Here is a 9,821-nt window from a genome sequence, read left to right as displayed (position 1 = left end):
AAGGGTTTGTATGTTCTCTATACCCAACATTATGTATTATTCTAACTGATCTTTTTTGTAACACTGTTAGTGAATGAAGTGTTCTTTTGTAATTATTTCCCCATATTTCTACACAGTAACTCAGATATGGTAACACTAGTGAGCAGTAGAGAATATAAAGTGATTTTTGGTCTACAACATATTTGGCTTTATTCATTATTGATGTATTTCTTGCAACTTTATGTTGTATATTTTTTACATGAGATTTCCAGTTCAATTTATCATCAATCATTATACCTACAAATTTGGTTTCATTTACTCTTTCAATTTCTATTCAGTCTATTTGTATTTGTGTTTGACTTTATTTTCTACTAATACCAAATAGCATTATTTTAGTTTTACTGAGATTCAATGATAGTCTGTTTTTGTCAAACCATTTTTTTAATTTGTTCATTCCTGCTGTTACTATTTGTATTATCCTCTGTGTGTTCTCTCCTGAACAAAACACTGTTGTATCATCCGCAAATAATTCTAACTTTAAATCTCTTGTAACTTTACAAATGTCATTTATATAGAGATTGAATAATTTAGGTCCTAGTATTGATCCCTGAGGTACACCACAGGAAATATTTAGCATTGTAGAAGTGTGTTCGCCTAGCTTCAAGTATTGTTTCCTGTTCGTTAGATAACTTCTTATCCAATTTAAGACTAACCCTCTGATGCCATATCGTTCCAGTTTTTTTATTAAAATATTGTGAGTAATTGTGTCAAATGCTTTAGTTAGATCCATAAACACTGCTGCCGCACATTTTTTACTTTCTATTGCATTGGTAATTTCTTCTGTGATTTCAATTAAAGCCATTGAAGTTTAAACATTAGCTCTGTATCCATATTGGTTCTCTTCGAGTATTCTATATTTATTTATGAAACTCTCTAATCTGTTATTGAACAGTTTTTCAATGATTTTAGAAAATTGTGAAAGTAAAGAAACAGGTCTATAATTTGTAAATAGATGTCTATCACCAGTCTTATAAATTGGTGCAACTTTAGCTATTTTCATTTTGTTTGGAAATGTACCTGTTTGAAATGATAGGTTACTAATATACATTAATGGTCCTGAGATCTCATCAATCACCTTTTTTATCGTATCCATATCAATTCCATTACAATCAGTTGAAGTCTTTGATTTACATTTTTTCACAATTTTAACTATTTCCTCCTGTGTCACATTACTGAGGAACATGGAGTTGGGATTTCGCTCTATGGTATCATAATAGTCCTCACTTGAAACTGGGTCTGGAATCCTTTCTTCCAATTTTGGTCCAATATTTACAAAGTAGTTATTAAAGCTTTCAACTTCTTCCTTTATGTTGTCATTATGTTTATTTCCGTCTAAGAAGTAATGGGGGTAATCCCTCTTAGTGCCATTTTTAATAATGCTATTGAGAATGCCCCATGTTGCTCTCATATTATTTTTGTTCCTGTCCAATAATTCACTGTAATATTCCTTTCTACATGATCGTAATATGTTTGTTAACTTGTTTTTATACTTTTTGTACTTAACTTCTGCCTCTGTAGTTCTTTGTACTATACATTTTCTATAGAGCGTATTCTTCTTCTTACAAGCATTTTTTAATCCTTTTGTCATCCATGGTTGATTATTCTTTCTCTGTTTACTACTGAGTTGTCTCCATGGACAATGTTTGTCATAAAGTATTATGAACTTGTTCTAGAAATGTTCGTATGCTTCATCAACCTCTTCTTCATTGTACACATTGTCCCAATCTTGCTTTTGTAGCTCCATTTTGAAAGCAATCATCCTCTTCTCTGTGCACAGTCTTTGAAATGTCCTTTTGTCTTCCGTGTTCTTTTTGCAGTTTCCATCATATAATGTAAAAACTGGCAGATGATCACTAACGTCGGTTATAAGTAAACCACTTGTAGTGTTATTATCAAAATCATTAGTAAAAATATTATCAATAAGTGTGGCACAGTGTCCTGTGATTCTGCTTGGCTTTGTGATTTTAGGATATAAACTGATGCTCTACATTGTATCCGTCATCAATAAACTTTTGCTTGTTAGGGTTCAATAAGTCAATATTAAATTGACCGCATAAGAAAATAATTTTTTTACCATTGTCCATGTGTAAATTCCCTTGGTCCATTCTTCAAATGTTTCTATACTTGACTTAGGTGATCGGTATATACAACTAATTACTATGTTTTTGCTATTTTCCTGACATATTTCAATGGTAATACATTCTAAGATATTATCTATAGCAAATGACATGTTTTTCACCACTTTGTAGTTCAGGTTCTTCATCACATACACAGCTACTCCTCCTCAATTTTTGTTGGTTCTGTTAATATAGTTTAGTTCATATCCTTCCAGATCAAAATCTATTCATTTTTTATCATCAATCCATGTTTCTGTGATGGCGATCACTTTGAAGGGCTCGTTGACGTGTTCCAAAGAGTTCTTAATGTTGTTGTAGTTTGCATACAAGCTTCTGCTATTAAAATGAATAATTGACAATTTGTTGTCACTTTTAATGTTGCTATTATATTGCTCATCTGTGTAATAAAAACAATTATTACTAATGTGGGAAAAAAATTTGTATCTGGATCTATATCGTTTTCCAAATCCTGGTTTTTGTGCTCTTTGTTGCAGAAGTTTTGTAGTTCCATATTTCCTTGCTCAACAATCTTTGATGTCGTTTCAATAATCTCTATAAGTGTAGATGGATGCAGTCCTGAATCTAAGTCTTCTTTTTTAGTCGTCCCTTGCAGTGTAGTAGTGTTGATGTTGAATTTAGGTGCTTGTTTTCTGTCAGAGTCCATTATCATCGTTGTTGTGGAAGCTGTGTAAACTTAAAATTTTTCCAGGTCTTTGATGTCATTGACAACAATTACTCTTGCTTCTGGACCTCCATTCAGCTTGATGTAGATTTCACAGTTGGCGCTCCAAGTTCCCTGGATTTTTCCCTGCTTTCTCAAGTCGCGTGCTTTCTTGGCGATTCCAGCATTACGTTTAGTGAGATGCTCATTCATGTACACATTTGTTCCCTTCAAATTCTTTCCCTGTCTCAGCAATGCCATTTTAGATTTTCTGTTTACGAATTTCACGAGCACGACTGGAGTGGCGTTGTTGTCTCTTCTGTTCAGTGGGATGCATGTTTCGATGGTATTAATGTCGATTTCAATTTCCTTTGATTGCAGGAAGTTGACCACTTGCTGTTCTGCCGAGACAAGATCCATTTCATCTGGTTCACCTTCATTATTCACAGCTTTCGCATAGGATCTCGGTTTAATTCGGTGCCCTGTCACGATGATATCATTCATTCGTTTCTCCTGCTCCATTTCATCTATGATATTCCACAGCATGTTTTCTTCTTGAAGGGTCTTCATTTGTTGGCACATATCTTCTTGAAAGGTCTTCAATTGTTGGCACATATCAGAGACTTCATTTTTACTGGTGATGATCTGAGTTTGCAGACTTTCTATATTTTTCTGCAGACTTTTCACATCTTGTTTGTGTTCTTCCATTGCTTTTTTCTGATCTTTTTTTATTTCTTTAATTTCTTCTTTCATTTCAAGGAGTATTTTTAGTAGTACTCCTTGTTCCCCATCATGTCCTGTGTCCAGTCCCAAATCTTGGTCCCAGTTGTGTCCTGTGTCGGCTGACACCGAAGATTTCGGGCTTTCAGTCTTCCCTTTAGCTTTTGGCATAGCGGCAGATCGATGACGTCAGTGCCTCTTGTGTCTTAAACGACAGTTACTTTAGCAACTTGCAGCATGTTTGATTTGGTTGTTCCAACAATGCGTACCTTGTGTTGTTCACAGATCAATTTGAGGTGTTAGTCTGTCAACTTATAACACTGCGACGCTGGAAGCACTTTAAAACAGCTGTAAACTCGCCGTAGTTTTTGGTTGCTAGGCAACCGCTTTGAGCTGCGGTACGGCGCCGATGGCTTGAGGCAAACGTCTCATCCAACTTGCCTTATTTCAGCATATCAGTGCCTCACAACTGACCAAAATGAGGTCAAGGATGCCAGGTTACTCTCCTGTGGCTCTGATCGCAAATCAGTGGTCAAAATCTTCAGAATAAACAAAAACTCCGGTAGCAAAAGCGGAGCCTTTTTCTTTTGCGTCCTTTCTCATGAAGAGGAAGTGACGCTGACATGTTCCATAAATATTGATGTTAAAGATTTATTTTTTTGTAAAGTAATGTTTAGAATAAGTTCATGAATCCAGATTGATCTCTTTTACATTTCCCAAAGAGGGCACTTTAAATTGACGATTACTTCTATGTGAAGAAATCTTTATTTATAATTGAATCACTTGTTTATTTTTCAACAAGTTTTTAATTATTTTTATATCTTTTTTTCCAAATAGTTCAAGAAAGACCACTACAAATGAGCAATACTTTGCACTGTTATACAATTTAATAAATCAGAAACTGATGACATAGTGCTGTATTTTACTTCTTTATCTCTTTTTTTCAACCAAAAAAATGCTTTGCTCTGATTAGGGGGTACTTGAATTAAAAAAAATGTTCACAAGGGGTACATCACCGATAAAAGGTTGAGAACCACTGATGTACTGTATATGGGTATATTGATCCATCCATCCATCCATCCATCCATTTCCTTCCGCTTATTCGAGGTTGGGTTGCGGGAGTAGCAGCCTAAGTAGGGAAGCCCATGACTTCCCTTTCCCCAGCCACTTCCTCTAGCTCCTCCCGGGCCGTTCCCAGGCCAGCCGGGAGAAAGAGTCTTCCCAACGTGTCCTGGGCCTTCCCCGGGGCCTCCTACCGGTCAGACGTGCCCTAAACACCTCCCTAGGGAGGCGTTCAGGTGGCATCCTGACCAGATGCCCGAACCACTTCATCTGGCTCCTCTCGATGTGGAGGAGCAGCGGCTTTACTTTGAGCTCCTCCCGGATGGCAGAGCTTCTCATCCTATCTCTAAGGGAGAGCCCCGCCACCCGGCGGAGGAAACTCATTTCGGCCGCTTGTACCCGTGATCTTGTCCTTTCGGTCATAACCCAAAGCTCATGACCATCGGTGAGGATGGGAACTTAGATCAACCGGTAAATTGAGAGTTGCCTTCCGGCTCAGCTCCTCCTTCACCACAACGGATCGATAAAGCGTCCGCATTACTGAATACGCCGAACCGATCCGCCTGTCGATCTCGCTATCTACTCTTCCCTCACTCGTGAACAAGACTGAGGTTCTTGAAATCCTCCACTTGGGGCAAGATCTCCTCCCCAACCCGGAGGTGGACTCGGACTTGGAGGTGCTGTTTCCTATCCCAGTCGCTTCACACTCGGCTTTGAACCGATCCAGTGAGAGCTGGAGATCTTGGGCAGATGAATCCATCAGGACCACGTCATCTGCAAAAAGCCGAGATATGTATTCATTTGCTTTTAATTTTCCTGAGGGAACTCTCCTGAAGAAATCAATAAAGTACTATCCATATATCTTTTTATATTAGACTTAGACTTCCTTTTATTGTCATTCAAATTTGAACTTTACAGTACAGATAAGAACAAAATTGTTTTGCATTAGCTTGTTGTAGTGCAGGATAAAAAAAAGCAATAAGGTGCAGATATAAATAAATAGATTACTGTACAGATACGTATATTACATTTTTGCATATGCATCCAAGTTTATGGATGTATGTTATATTGTGTCTATATTCCAGCGAGGTAATCCGTTTTGAGGGAGAGATTGGGGGGAATATTTTGATGCGTTCAAGAGTCTTATGGCCTAAGGGAAGAAGCTGGAGGTTCTGCTACAAGGGCTGCGGAATGTCTTTTTAGAGTCCAGCAGTGAAAACAGTCCTTGGTAGGAGTGGAAGGAATCTCTACAGATTGCCTGAGCCCTGGTATGGCAGCGGCTTTTTGCGATTTCCTGGATAGGAGGAAGAGGAGTCCTGATGATCTTTTCTGCCCTACTCACCACTCTCTGCAGAGACTTCTAAAAAAAACAACAACAAAAGACGCTGAATTTCCCCCAGGGATCAATAAAGTACTTTCTATTTTATTCTACTCTATTCTATTCTAGTCCGAGGCACTGCAGGCTCCAGTCCAGCCAGAGATGCAGTTGGTCTGTAGGCTCTTTGTAGTGCCTTTGTAGAATGTGGTGAGAATGAGGGAAGGGAGCTGTGTTATTTACATCCGATGCAAAAAGTGAATGTGCTGCTGAGCTCTTTTTACACAAGCTCTGGTGTGTAGGGACCAGGTCATATTGTCAGTTATCTGCAGCCCCAGGAACTTGGTGCTGCTTACGATCTCCACTGCTGTGCCGTAGATGAAGAGTGGAGTGTGGCTGGACTGGGGTCTCCTGAAGTCGACGATGATCTCCTTGGTCTTGTCCACGTTCAGGACCAGGTTGTTGGTTCTGCACATGTCTACCAGATGTTTCACCTCCTCCATGTAGTCCATGTCGTTGTCACGGATGAGGCCCGCTACTGTTGTGGATTCCGCATACTTCACAATGTGGTTTGTAGTGGACCTGGCACAGCAGTCATGGGTCATAAGTGTGAACAGGAGCGGACTCAGGATGCCTCCCTGGGGGGGAAGCCGGTGCTCAGAGAGATGGCAGTGGAGGTGTTGTCGCCCACTCTCACGGACTGGGGTCTGTCTGTGAGGAAGTCAAGCAGCCATTTGCATAGGGGGGTACTGAATCCAAGGGGGCACAGTTTGCTCACCAAGTGCTGCGGGATGATGGTGTTGAACGCCAAACTGAAGTCCAGAAACAACATCCGCACATGTGTGTCCTATCCTTCCAGATGTTCTAAGCTCAGGTGGAGTGCAGAGGAGATGGCGTCCTCTGTGGAGCGGTTAGGGCGATAACCACACCGGTATAGGTCGAATGTGGGGGTGAGTCTGGAGACAATGGTTTCCTTTAGCAGCCTCTCAAAGCACTTCATTATGATGGGGGTGAGTGCCACGGGGTGATAATCAGTGAGGGAGGAGATTGTGGGTTTTTAGGCACTGGAATGATTGTGGCCATCTTAAAACATGATGGTCCCACAACCTGGGTCAGCGAGGTGTTGAAGATGTCTGTAAGAACCCCAGCCAGCTGGTCTGCAGATCCCTAGAGCACCCTGCCCGGAATGTCATCAGGTCCAGCTGCTTTCCGGGCGTTCATTCTCCTCAAGGTTCTCCGCACATCTGCTGTGTCCAGGTTAAGCGGCTGTTCATCAGGGCAAGGGATGGATTTCCCCGCCGGAGTGGTGTTAAGTGCCTCAAACCTCGCAAAGTGGTTGTTGAGGTCGTTGTTAAACCTTGGCGAGAATGAGGACTCAGGTGCAGAAGGGGGACAATTGACACAGGCTTTAACAGTTTTCTTTGAAATCTCTGTGAACAAAGTGATTAAGGCAAGGCGGCTATAGAATCTGATATCAAAAGACAAATGGGCAAAACGCAATAAACAGAAAATCACTCTATAGGGAGGAAAAAGGCAATAGCAAAATTACACACGAATCTAATAACAAAAAGAACAACAATCTATGATTAGCAAAACAAGTAAATCACTCACGCAGAGGAGACCAGAAACTCTAAACAGAAAGTACGCTATAAGAAGCTGAGATAACTACAAAGTAAAGCGCTCCAAGAGGAGGGGAAAAAAAGGCAAAGCACTGAAATAAACACAAAATTCTAGACCAAAAACTTTAGCAAACAAAATCACTCTTTCTCAGAGGAAACAAAGAAATCGATAAATAAGGCAAGGCAATTCTTAGCGAACGTGATTCAAGGCTGTAGACAAGGCTGGAGACACGTAGCGAGACGAGATACTCTGGCACAAGACAAGAGGAGGACGAGACATTTATACACATGAAGGAGGGTGACACAGGTGGGCAGAATCAGGCAATCAGGAGAGACATCAGACCCGTGAAACAGGAGGAAGGGCAAGTGACCTGAAACAAGAGGGAGAGTTAACCTTTCAAAATAAAACAGGAAATGACAAGACAACATGAAACCAGACAATACTTCACCCAGGTGTGACAGAACCCCCCCTTCTAAGGCCGACTCCTGACGGCCCAGGAACCTCCGGGTGGAGTCTATAGAAGTCCCTGATGAGAGTAGTGTCGACAATGTGGCGGGACGGAACCCACTGTCTCTCTTCGGGTCCATATCCTTCCCAATCCACCAGGAATTATCTGCCCCGGCCCCGGTTGCGTACTGCCAACAAGCGTTTAACCTTGTATACTGGTCCACCTTCGATCATTTCGGGTGTTGGGGGGAGAGGTGGTTTATGGGACCATGGTGCTTTTTTTGGCTGGTTTGATCTGACTGACGTGGAATGTGGGATGGACTTTGAGGGATCGGGGAAGACGAAGCCGCACCGCTGCAGGTCCGATGAGTTTGTTGATTGGGAATGGGCCTACAAAACGTGGTGCCAGTTTTTTTGATAGAACCTTGAGGCGCAGGTCCTTGGCTGATAGCCAGACTTTCTGACCTGGCTGGTAGGCGGGCGCAGGCCGTCTCTTGCAGTCTGCCGCACGCTTCATCCGATCTCCTTGTTTGTTCAATACCTGGCGGGCGGCTGCCCAGATACGGCGACAACGTTTGACCATGGCATGGGCGGAGGGGACAGACACTTCAAACTCATTCTCCGGAAAGAAAGGAGGCTGGTACCCTAAGGCACAATGAAAGGGAGAGAGGCCGGTGGCTGATGTAGGCAATGAATTGTCCTTATACTCTACCCAGACCAGGTGCTTGCTCCATGTGGAGGGATTCTGGCAGACCAAGCACCGGAGGCCGGTTTCCAGTTGCTGGTTTAGTCGTTCGGTCTGGCCATTGGCTTCCGGATGATATCCAGATGTCAGGCTGGCCTTGGCTCCAATGAGTCGGCAGAACTCCCTCCAGAACCGTGATACAAATTGGGGCCCCCGGTCTGAAACAATGTCTTTGGGGAATCCATGAACTCTGAACACATTAATCATCATAATCTCCGCCATCTCCTTGGCGGTTGGTAATTTAGGCAAAGCAATGAATCTGACCATCTTGGAGAATCTATCGACCACCGTCACGGTGGTGTTACCTTGTGAGACCCGGAGCCCAGTAACGAAGTCCATTGCGATGTCTGACCATGGTCTGGAGGGGATGGGGGGCGGCTGGAGAAGTCCCATGCGAGGCTTGGAAGAAGTCTTGTTCCTGGCACAGACCGAACACGCCTCTACGTACTCTCGGACCTCCGTCTCCATGGATGGCCACCAGAACCGCCGGGATATCACATACACAGTTCTTTTAACTTCCGGATGACATGAAAGCAGTGAGGTGTGGGCCCAATGAATCACCCGAGGACGCAGCTCAATGGGGACAAACAATCGATTATCAGGACATCCCCTAGGTAGTGGGGCCACACCGTTAGCTTGCTTTACCTCAGTTTCTATTGGCCAAGTTACCGCTCCTACCACACAGTTCAGTGGAAGGATGGTTTCAGGTTGCTTGGCCTTAGGCTCGGGGTTGAATAGTCGTGACAGGGCATCTGGCTTGATGTTGCGGGACCCTGGCCTGCAGGAGAGCGAAAAGGAGAAGCGATTAAAGAAAAGCGCCCACCTGGCATGGCGAGAGTTGAGTCTCTTAGCCTTCTTGATGTATTCCAGATTCTTGTGATCAGTCCAGACGATGAATGGGTGTTCAGCCCCCTCAAGCCAATGCTTCCATTCCTCCAAGACGAGCTTCACCGCTAGGAACTCACGATTGCCGACATCATAGTTTCTTTCAGCTTTGGACAGCCACCACGACAGAAAGGCACAGGGATGCATCTTGCCATCCCGATGAGAGCGTTGAGACAGGACCGCTCCCACTCCTTCGTTAGAAGCGTCCAC

This window comes from Nerophis ophidion, linkage group LG21, assembly GCF_033978795.1.
Source record: "Nerophis ophidion isolate RoL-2023_Sa linkage group LG21, RoL_Noph_v1.0, whole genome shotgun sequence".
Lineage (NCBI taxonomy): Eukaryota > Metazoa > Chordata > Actinopteri > Syngnathiformes > Syngnathidae > Nerophis > Nerophis ophidion.
The sequence above is the reverse complement of the archived record's forward strand: the minus strand, read 5'-3'. Positions refer to the sequence as shown.